Consider the following 12,083-nt stretch of genomic DNA (forward strand, 5'->3'; position numbering starts at 1 on the left):
AGCTTAGCATTTTTTTTTTTTTTTAAACATAGCGTTTTGACAGTTGCTGTCATGTTTTCGGAATCAAAGCACCGTGTACCGGAACAGCATTCCGGCCCTGAATCTTATATCGAAACAGCGTTCCGGCCCTGAATCTTACCCCGGAACTGCGTTCTGGCCCTGAATCTTATATCAGAACTGCGTTCCTGACCGTTCTGGCCCACTTTCACCCCTGCTTAAAATACAGCAGTTTATTTTAAAGAGGAATGCAACAGCAGAAACTAATTTTTCGGTATTTTCTGTGTTTTCTGCCATATATATATTGTCCCTACCAATGTTGAGACCAAACCTACGCTCTTGGACAAAAGTAGTGTTGTGCACTTAATATCCAGGCGGCTGAGATCCCACTGGATTTCAGAAAACTCCACTCCGGATTTTTCTCTTGTCCGCGTCCAGCCAGCTGCTGCTGAACGTTGGACGACTGCTCCTTGTTCGTCTGCTCAGTCGTCCTCTCGACTGCTCGCGAGTCGTGTGGATGCGAGACGCTCCGGCGGTCGTGCAACTAAACCCCGACGCTCACCGAAGATCTCATCTTGACACTGTCCGGCTGAAGTGTGCCACTGTTGTGCTTCAACGACTATCCAGACCCACTTCGTCGCGACCTGCTCTGGACTTTTTCCAATTCCACCTCTTCTCATCCGAGCGTCCCAGCTCCAACCTTCTCTTTTTAAGCTGCACGCGGTCATGGTGCTTTACTTTTGAGTTCCCATTTCCTCTCCTTGCGTATGGAGCTATTCAACCCGACCTGGATGTATCGACCTAAGGGGGTGAGTCTACCTGCCACCGCCGCCTGTCAACAGTGAGGAGACCCGAACATGCATCCGGGCATAGTCTGCATTTGTGCGACACGGAGCTCAGTTTACGGGGACCTCCTCGTCTGAACCAGGCCAGCCGAGTTAAAACTGGGTGCCAATCCGAAATTCACACTCCTTCCTTCTACCACAGTGAGTAGCACCTACTCATTCAATAAAGTAGCGTTTATCACGTTGAGGAAGAAGTAACCTATTGCCTGATTAAGAGCAATATCAGCAACAAAGAGTTTCTATAATTTAAAAAAAAAAATCTTTATTAATTTGCGCATTGAAAGAATTGAATGCACGCATTTGGGGCTTGGCCAAGTGCAATAATTGTGCATCTCCTTACACCGACTTTGAACTGCAGTCTAAATAGCTGGATGTCAGTTACTGTCTCCATTTACCTCTCCATTTTACAGCTATAAAATAAGATCATTGCACAGCGCATGTATAATTCACGGAGCCCCATGCCAGCCATGCGAGATGATGACCCGCACATGCACGCACGCACACATGCAGACAGATCCACAGTTTTTTTCAGGCTGGGGAACAATATCTGCCAGCCCCTCTTACGTGAGGCTTTTCAGAGGCTGGGATTCTCCTGAGAGCACGGGACCGCTGACACATCAAGGTTAAACCACATTTGCACCTAATTCGCGTGGATGATGTTCAATCGTGGTATCGTGCTGCAACGTTATATAAGGCAAACGCCGTCAAGTGTTGGATCACGAATTAGAACATATCCACTCTTTTACAAGATGTTAGTGTTTTCATCCAGACGCAGCCAGTTTTATAATAGTGAAATTTACAGTAGTTAAAGAAAATAACTCTTATAGTGGCTGGTTATCGCCACAAGACGATGACTTTGATGGTCTCGCACGCCAAATTAATCAAAACATGCCTTTTTGAGCACTGGGGCACAAAAGAGAAGAGTGCGATTTTCCAATCAACGAGCCCCAATATACCTAATGTACTTTGTGCCATACAGTAACTGTTAAGTTTCCAAAAATGACCACTTAATTGCTAAAATAGATACCTTACAAGAGCTATGAAAAAAATAAACCAATATGATTTTTAAATGGTAACTTGGATACATACATACATACATACATACATACATACATACATACATACATACATACATACATACATACGTACAGCACACTTCAATTTTTTTTTATTTTTTAAATGTTGTAATATTTTGATATTCCATAAATTTTCATGCATGCAAGTTGTTTGTCCAAAAGGTGTTGGCGGTTAACCCTGAATGCAACTAATATGGATACATTTATATTTAATGCACCAAAAGAGTTGTATAGTTGATGTTAAACTAAGTTCTATAAACTTGAGTGTAAATTGATGCCACATGGCACTATAAAAGCAATAACAATGACAAAACGTTTTGTTTAATTCAGCACAAGACAATTCAGTTGCTGGCTATACATTATAAAGATTTTTTGTTAAGTTATAGCACATGATGGACTACAATAATCAACAAATGCTTATGTGATTTAGACTTTCAAAGCATTTAAACATTTAAATGTGTGCAATGCGATGTCTAAAAACTGTGTTTGACGTAAAAGTTTTATGCAACTCACATGTGTACAGCTATTGTTTGATATAATTTGTAGGGTCTATTTCTAAACCAGTTTTGATAACTTGCGTGGAAATGGGCATAAAACAGCCGTTAAAAAACAATCACATTAGTGGAGAAACAATCAAGGCAAAAGGCACATCATGGTAACAATTAAGATAAGGCAATTAAAAGGGGAAAAAAAGCACACAAAAAAGTTTCTCATGGTCATTTTTTTACATATAGTTCGAAAAAAAAATTTTTTTTGAAGGTGTTTTAATAGATTCAGGAGAGAAATCACACATTTTCTTGGTATATAGCTTTCGTAAGCTCACTGTGCAATCATTTTGTTAGCATATTTTGCTGAAATATTGATGCATTGCGTCAAGTTGTTAGAATGAAATCTGTAAATCTGGGTCATACCAAGGGCCATACTGAATTTATGAAGAAATACGATGCAACAGAGTCACTGATTGTGCTGTATATTGGTTCAATCTGGGCTGAATTTGGTGCATGCCACATGGGTTCAGTTTCCATGCAGTGGTGGTGTAAGTGTGAGTTTGATGGGTGTCTGCCTTTTGCTGGTTGTCTGCTGAGATACACATGTGGACAAAATAGTGGGTACCCCTCTGTTAATGAAAGAAAAACCAACAATGATCACTGAAACCCTTTGAAACATCATAAAGTAACTATAAACACAATTTTATTAAAAATCAAATGATTAAAATCATAACAAAGCGAGACCGGAATTCGTGAAAAAGCATATCAACAAGCTTCTGGGAGAATGTCAATGACAGATTAGACAAAACTGGAGCTCTTTGGAAAGGCACATACACTCATGTTCATAGACAAAACAATGAAGCATCCTAATAAAAGAACACGGTCTTTACTGTGAAACATGGAGGCGGTTCAGTTATCTATTGAGGATGCTTTGGTGCATCTGGCGCAAGCTTTCTTGAATCTGTGAAAGCTACAATGAAATCTCAAGACTAGCAAGGCATTCTGGAGAGAATTGTGGTGCCTAGTGTAAGAAAGCTTGGTCTCAGTGGGAGGTCATGGGTCTCCCAAAAGAATAATGACCGAAAAGACAGCCCAAAACACCTAAGAATGGCCAAGAGAAATGCATTGGACTATTCTGAAGTGGCTTTCTACGAGTCTAGATCGAAATCCAATTGAACATCTGTAGAAAGAGCTGAAATATGCCATCTGGAGTGCGCACCCTTCAAACCTGAGACAGCTGGAGAGGTTTGCTCACAAGGAGCGGGTCAAAATAGCTGTTGAGAGGTACAGAAGTCTTATTGACACTTTCAGAAATTGTTTGATTGTAGTGATTACCTCAAAAGATTTTGCAGTAAAATATTAATGTATGGGCACCATCATGTGTTTTGCTAGTGTGTTTCATTACTTTGTTTTTAAAAGGAATTATGTTAAACAGAAATTTAAAAGTAATGGCTGAATTTGTTTGCTTGATTTTCAGAAGTTTTTTTTCCCCAGACTTTTGCCCAGTTATGTAGTCTTTAACGCTAGTTTTTTGACATTTCATACATCCTACTAATTTTCTTCATTAAAATTTCACGGCAGGCTAAATTAAATGCTTCAATGGGCCATGTATGGACCACTGGTCTTAGGTTCCCCTATCTAGTGATTAGATTATGTCGATTTACCCATCTCCAGTTGTCAATGTAAGGTTCGGAATTAAGGAGGGTGTATATGCCAGCCTGTAATGGATCATTCCATTGATTAAGAGGTGTGTCCCAATACTTGTGGCGCAAGTAATGTATGTAACAGCTGTCAGGGTGTGGAAAAGAGGCGTGGTTGTTTTTATCTGGGTGGTTCTAAGCTAGCTCATGTATTATTATTACATCATCTGCATGTTGGGAGATGACAAATCTGGGTGGATTTTTGAAGTTTTATGTTTTAGCTTGAACCAAAAGTCCTCCTTGCTTGGTGGGTGGAGGGACGGAGGGATGGAGGAGGAGGAGGAGGAGGAGTAGAAGTAAGGGCCATTCTTTGATGATTGTGTTTGAAAAATCCTGCTTTTCAGCTCGCAATGAATTGTGGGACAGTAGGAATTGAAAGAGAGAGAGCAGGAGGAGGACAAATGTTCTGTTACATTCTCACCACATACACACACATGCACTCTCTGCTGCCACTCCATCTCTCACACAAGCTAGGCATGTTGCTCGGGTCCATTTGTCTGTGTTGTCCTGGGAAGGAAGTGCCATCTCATCTCGCCTCGTGCAAATGGTTTCAATGCAGGCGAGTGTGAATTCTAGCAGCTTTTTGTAACTTGCCATTTCCATATCAAAGTGTCTGCATTTCAATAGGGAGAACATGAGCTACCAGCTGCCCCCCCAACTCAGCTCCCCTCATTCCCTTCTCCACTCTCCTTCACCCTCCTCTTCCTCTCAAGCAGCCTTATACTTCTTTCTGCCTGTGGATGATACAGACGATGGCTTCTTCTTTCTTTCTTTTTTTTTTTTAACAGTCTGCAGTTTATTTGTGATTGTGATTCAGTGAGAGAATTTGTCCATCTTAATTTAAACCAGCAAAAACCTTTGTCGTTTAGGGAGAATGTTGGCCACCCTGGTATCTGATCTTCAAGGGAAATGATAAAGCATCCAGTGTGTGCATATATGAGTTGATGAAAATGTGTTTACCCACTTTCACTGGTAGTTTGGCCACAGAAATCTAAAATAGCCAGAGGGAATTTTCTCCCCACTTGTCTTGGCTGCACAGCTTTAAAGCTTGGCGCGACACTGAGCAACCCATTGGCTCAGTGGTCGGACAGTAGAAATAATATTTATTTCACTTTGTGTCCAACCATTGTGAGGAAAAAGACTGTGACAAGACATTTTTTTTCCCCCCCATATATTTGGGGGGAGGTGGAATCATAGGAAATATGTTCACAGAGAAGCAGCACAGTGAACTAAACAATGGGTTCACATGTCTGATTCATAGTGTAGTTCTGGGTGTAAATTTCTGGTCTTTCTGTGTTGACTTTGTTTGTTCTCCCCTTGCGTCAATTTTCCCCAGCTAGGCTAGTTATGTCAAAAACATGCACGTTGGGCTCATTCAAGACTTGAAATTGTCGATAGGTTTGAATGTGAGTGTGAACACTTGTCTTTATATGTTCGCTGCAATTGACTGCTGGCAAACAGTCTAGGGTGTACCCTGTCCTAGTGAGAATGAGCGCTACAGAATATGTATGAATGGGTGCTACCATTGAAACAACCCCCCTAGCCTTTGTGCACGTTTTAACTTGGAGAAAGAGGTCCGAAGTGAAATATCTCTCTTGTGGTACAACTGCCAGTTCAACAAATATTTGAATGAAACATCAAATACAGCTTAAAAAATATCTGCAGATGTCAGATTTAAAACTTTAAAGTATTAAACTCCCCATTTGTGTTTTCCACTTTGTTTTTGTTTTTTTGCAGCGCCACCACATACATTACCTAATGAGTGGGAAGAGGATATGTGAGGATAATCATAGAAAAAGAAATTATGCCTACTGTTAAATAGCGACGTGTTGCAGGATTACCCCCAAAATGTTGGAAAAATTTTGTTCCAAAGATCGTCAATTAACCTGTTTCAAAACGCCACACTCTCGAACAGTGTTGTCTAGAGGCGTGCGAAATTTCCGATTCTTAGAATATTCGCGATTCGCCTGTGGAAGATTCGAAAACGATTCACAAATATCCAAATTCCAATTATTGAATTATAACAGGTAAAGCGGAAGTAGAACACAGTCAGCGCGGTTTTTGGGACGCAATGAGGAACAGACTGAGAATAAATATCATGTTCAACTCATGCCGCTAGATAAAAAAAAAACAATCATACCTGACTGTTGCCGACAGCCGCTACAAACAACGCCCAGTTGCTAGTTGCTACAAACATACGGCTACAGTAGATATCATGTATATGTAGAACTAGATGCAAAATGACAGACGACGTCGGTGTTAAACATGTATTATTGAGCAGAGATGCGAAATGACACTTTCCGGCGTAAGTAAACTGCCGCCATCTTAAAGCAATAGACCTCTCTAGAAGGCTCTGTTGTAGCGAACCTAATTAACTTTTTATCTAAAATACTCCTAAATCGGCGGAATCTTGTCTTGAATCTGTCTTTAAATGATGAAATAGTTTTAAAACTTTGACAAAAGTAGACAGAAGGGAAATTATGGAATAACGGGAGTAATTTTAACAACTGTAAAAGTTGATTCACAACATTAAATTAATTGAATGTTGTTTAAAGCTGCTGATACAGAATGGGGACTGGAGTTTTTTTATTTACTGTTATTTTTGTATATTTGTTTACTGTTATATGTTAACTTGATACTGAAATAGTAGTTTGGTTTAGCCTGAGAGGATTTTTGAACAATTTTGGAAGTAATGTACAAAACATTAAAAAAAAAAAAAAACAGGAGGGGGGTGCTTCAATAATCGTTTTATAATCGAATCGGAGCCTCTGAATCGTAATCGTAATCAAATCGTTAGGTGCCCAAAGATTCCCAGCTCTAGTGTTGTCACAGATTACCTGAAAAAGTAATTTAATTAGTGATTACGCCTCAAAAGAGTAATCTAGTTACTTTACTGCTTACTTTATTACCACAATAACTAAGTTACTTTAAAAGTAATTTATCGGTTACTTGAAAAAAAATTCTCCATTTGCCACCTCAACATATGAATGACAACAGAAATATGTTATCACATGTAATTGACTTTAAGATCATTGAACTTAAAGGGGAAGATCAGAATTTTTCACATAAGGCTTAATCTTCGAGTTAGCGGAGATTTAATTAGTCGGTGGAGTTGATTTCAACCACCATTTACTCGCGCTAGCTTGGCCTTTCCGGAGCCCTGAAACTAACAAATAACTGACAAATTGCATGGAATTTGTTGAAATCAACTTCACCGACTAATTAAACATTGCTACCTCGAAGATAAGCCTAATGTCAACAATTCTGAATTTCGGGTTGAGGTTTAAGGGGTTAGGGTTAACAGCATATCAGTGCCAATGTAAAACAATGCAAATTGACAGCACAATAATCAACAACACACAAATGAATTGCACAGTGCAATAAACACAAAGGTGGGGTCGGGTACGTTGTACACACACGCGGTCATGTTGACCACAAAACGTGGCAGAAACTGAGCACTATGCACTCAATCGGACCTACAGCACATCCCAAAGATGCTAAACAAACACGTCACCGCACGGCATAAATGTGCAACATAAATATGATGTAAACAAGAGTAGCCGATGACTACCCGCCGTTGCAACGGCAAAGCTACTAAACGGACGCGCATGTAGCAGCTCCAACCTATCGCTGGAACCCTCCAAAATGAAGGAAAAATACCCACGTTCATTCATGGACGCACACAGATAAACGAACCCTCGCACATCTCCACAGGTGGCTGCACTCGGCTTGAATGTGCACCCGCGCTGCCACACGCCTTTCTCAGTCCCAAATCACTTTGCACGTGTGACTCAAGACCAAAACAGGAAGTAACTGTGAGCAGTTACCATGGAAACGAACATGTAGTGCAAACCTGTCTAACATTTTCTATTCAAAAGGACTACAATATTCTTCATTCTACATACATTATGAGGCAATAACAAAATAGTAACGCACAGACACTAAAGAAACTAACTTTAGAACGGTTTAGAGAAGTCGTTACTGAAAAAAAGTCATCAGATTACAGTAACGCGTTTGTGACAACACTGCTCTCGAAGTAGTAAAGATGTAGTTTCAGGAAATATATTACAAACACTTGCCGGCCGTAACAGTCGAATGAAAAACAGTACGGTGGTAACTTATCTGGTCTTCTCATACCCTACATGCTCTGCAGAAAAGTTCAGCATGCACTTAGTAACCTAGCAACCATGTATGTTAGTACTGTCGTAAACCTTGGGCCCCCCTGTATCTTCAAACGCATTCCTGTTCTTTCTTCAGTGTGTTAGGTCTTTAGTAAATAAATTCAGGTTTTAAAGCGCTCTTCATACTTGGTGATAAGAAAATCAAAATGTTGCTTAAAATATTACCTGTACCAAGTTAAAAAGGTGTTAATATGCCAAATGCAACCTGGACACCGTTAATTTGCTTGACAGTGTTTCTATTTTAAAATGAGAATAAATTATAGGTTAACAAGTGTCACATAACCCAGCATTTGTGCCTTTTGACTCCTATCGTGCCACTCTGCAGACTATTTACAGGGTCAAAAATCTCTAAAATGAACATCAAACAACGACTTACATAACTAAAACATGTCCTTGAGTTTAATACAGCTAAGTGCATGCATGTGTGATATAGGGGAGAGCTAAGGCCGGCAGTCTTTTTGGTCAGAGCAGTTTGAACTATGAGAAGGAGTGGGGGAAAACACGACAGAAGCTCACCTGCCATCTTCACTCACTGGGCGTGGGGTTTGACAGCTGTCTTGTCTAATTCCTTTTGACGCGCTCACACTGAAACGCCGGACAACAAATGGGGAAAAAAAGCAAGGAGGAGGGCCCGCCATGAATCATCTGGTCAAGACGGGACACTTCTGTTCCGATAACAGCATGAGCAATCGAGCACACTTAAAGGTTGACCCCCGATTTGCTGGGGTTCGAAATTCAGTGGGAATTGAACACATCTTTTGCCAACATAAAACATTTATCAAACTTTAAGGCATTGCATTAAGTAACATCTGAACATGCAGTACTATGGTGAATGGTGTTATACTTATATAGCGCTTTTCCACCTTTCAAGGCGCTCAAAGCGCTTTACACTATCTCGCCAACTAGAGTAGTTGTCCCCCAACCCAGAGGTTGTGGGTTCAATTCTCCGCCCTGATGAACTCGTCTAAGTGTCCTTGAGCAAGACACTGAACCCCACGTTGCTCCTGGTGCTGCGTCACCAGTAGGTGGATGGTGAGATAGTGTAAAGCGCTTTGAGCGCCTTGAAAGGTGGAAAAGCGCTATACAAGAATAACACCATTTACCATAAACAGCATATCTAACTGTAGTGTCTATAAACTGAGTGAACAATAGAGGTAGGAGTCTTGGGGCACCTAACGATTCGATTACGATTCGATTATAAATCGATTATTGATGCACCCCCCGCCCAGCTATATTAGCTGCTTTTAATGTTTCGTACATTAGTTACAAAAATTGTACAAAAATCTTCTCAGGCTTAAACAAACTACTATTTCAGTATCAACTAACAGTTCAAAACAGTAAATGAAATACTAAAGCCCCCATTCTTTATCGGCAGCTTTAAACTACATTCAATTAATTTAATGTTCAATCAATGAAAATGTAAAATCAATGAATCAACCATTAAAGTTGTTAAAATCGCTCCTGTTATTTCATAATTTCCCTTCCGTATACTTTCGACATGTGAAAGTTTTAAAAACTGTTTCATCATTTAAAGATAGATTCAAGTCAAGATTTTGCCAATTTAGGAGTATTTTAGATAAAAAGTTTATTGGGTTCGCTCGGAAGGTTTGCTTTGACAGCCTTTCAGAGAAGTCTACTGCTTTAAGATGGCGGCTGTTTACTAACGTCTGCGAGTCTGTCATTTGGCATCTAGTTTTCTATACATGTGTGAACGCCGGCGAGTCTGTCATTTCGCATTTAGTTCTATGTATATATATGATATCTACAGTAGCATTATGTCGGCGTCGTGTGTTGTGGCTGTCGGTCGCAGTCAGGTATTATTGTTTTTTTTGTTGTTTTTTTTGTTTTTTTGTTTACATCTTTTTATTTGAGTTTTTTAACAGTAGTCAATACATCTCAGCCAAAACAAAGGTAACAGAATAATCTTATTCATGGTCCATTTGGTAACAGCAGTATTCCATCCATCCATCCATTATCTTCCGCTTATTCCGGGGTCGGGTCGCGGGGGCAGCAGCTTCAGCAGGGAAGCCCAGACTTCCCTCTCCCCAGCCACTTCAGCCAGCTCCTCCGGCGGGATTCCAAGGCGTTCCCAGGCCAGCCGAGCGACATAGTCTCTCCAGCGTGTCCTGGGTCGACCCCGGGGCCTCCCGCCAGTGGGACATGCCCGGAACACCTCTCCAGGGAGGCGTCCAGGAGCCATCCGAACCAGATGCCCGAGCCACCTCAACTGGCTCCTCTCAACGCGGAGGTGTAGCGGCTCGACACCAAGCCCCTCCCGGATGACCGAGCTTCTCACCCGATCTCTAAGGGAGAGCCCGGACACCCTGCGGAGGAAACTCATTTCGGCCGCTTGTATCCGTGATCGTGTTCTTTCGGTCACGACCCACAGCTCGTGACCATAGGTGAGGGTAGGAACGTAGATCGACCGGTAAATCGAGAGCTTCGCCTTTTGGCTCAGCTCCTTCTTCACCACAACGGACCGGTGCAGAGTCCGCATCACTGCAGACGCTGCACCGATCCGCCTATCAATCTCCCGCTCCCTCCTACCTCACTCGTGAACAAGACCCCAAGATACTTAAACTCCTCTACTTGGGGCAGGATCTCATCCCCGACCCGGAGAGGGCATGCCACTCTTTTCCGGCTGAGGACCATGGTCTCGGATTTGGAGGTGCTGAACAGCAGTATTATTGTTTTTTTTTTTTTTTTTTTTATCTACATAGCGGCTTGAGTTAAGAATGATGTTCCAAGAGAGCTGGCTGCAGCCTGCCTCTCTCAGGACCCTGTGCCGCTCGTGCTTACTCTCGGTCCGTTCCTCATTGCATCCCAAAGACCGCGCTGACAGTGTTTTCTACTTTACTTGGCATATTCCAATAATTGGATGTTTGTGAATCACTCTTGTATCTTCAATGGCCGAATCGCGAATAATCTAAGAAACGGAAATTTCGCACACCTCTAGTGAACAATACAGCTGCTTCAGAACAACTTTTGTTCAAACATCTGTAAAGTGCACATGATACCAGAAAGCATATTTATTTCATATTACACGCGATATAATGTTCCTGAATGAAATGGACCTCTTGGATGTGTGAGGAAGTGATCAATATATTTATTGAACTTTTTGAATCTCGCGCTGTGAAAATGAGTGACTTCGGCTAGAGCAGGGGTGGGCAAGCTATTCCATAAAGGGCCGCAGTGGGTGCGGGTTTTTGTTCAAATCCATTAAGAGGACACCTTTTCACCAATCTGGTATTTTACAAGTGCAATCAGTTGATAACAGTCAGGTACTTCTTGTTTTTGCCAAAACCTAATTGGTTAAACAGTCTGTGCTGGATCGGTTTGAACAAAGACCAGGACCCACTGCGGCCCTCGAGGACGGGTTTGCCCACCCCTGGGCTAGAGTCTCGGGTTGAATGAGATCATTTCCACTATACAGCCATTCTATTGTATGCAGAAGGACTGCGGATTTAGCAGATTTTGCTTTTGATAAATTCTTTTTTTTTTGCGTCCCACTAGCCCAACCCGGTTCTGGTTAGCATGTAGCCTATCTCTCACGCTTCCTTATTTGTTTACACTCCTTCCTTTAAGACTAAAATCGCTCATTCTCTGACGTCCTCACCAAGATGGAGGCCCCAGAGCGTTATAATGACAGACGGCAGACTTAAAGACGCATTTCTCATCATCTGCGCTTTGCCAAATTGTTGTATATCGTTGAATTGTAACAAAATATGATTTTAATTTAATTAATGCTGCTATTTAAGATTTTTTTTTGTCATGTCATACCCACTTTAAGCTTTTA

At 41.3% G+C, this 12,083-nt stretch overlaps 1 protein-coding gene across 9 annotated transcripts in view; it reads left to right on the forward strand.

The window, feature by feature from the left end:
- Window positions 1-494: 494 nt before the first annotated feature.
- LOC130930261 (adhesion G protein-coupled receptor L2-like) overlaps window positions 495-12,083 on the forward strand; it is a 236,617-nt gene continuing 225,028 nt past the window's right edge. For 8 of the 9 annotated variants that reach the window (XM_057858087.1, XM_057858091.1, XM_057858090.1 and 5 more), the window contains exon 1: window positions 495-983. The gene's annotated coding sequence lies outside the window, so the exon portion shown is untranslated. The remainder of the gene's footprint in view (window positions 984-12,083) is intronic. The other variant, XM_057858088.1, reaches the window with a different exon arrangement.

Source organism: Corythoichthys intestinalis, chromosome 14 (genome assembly GCF_030265065.1).
Source record: "Corythoichthys intestinalis isolate RoL2023-P3 chromosome 14, ASM3026506v1, whole genome shotgun sequence".
NCBI lineage: Eukaryota > Metazoa > Chordata > Actinopteri > Syngnathiformes > Syngnathidae > Corythoichthys > Corythoichthys intestinalis.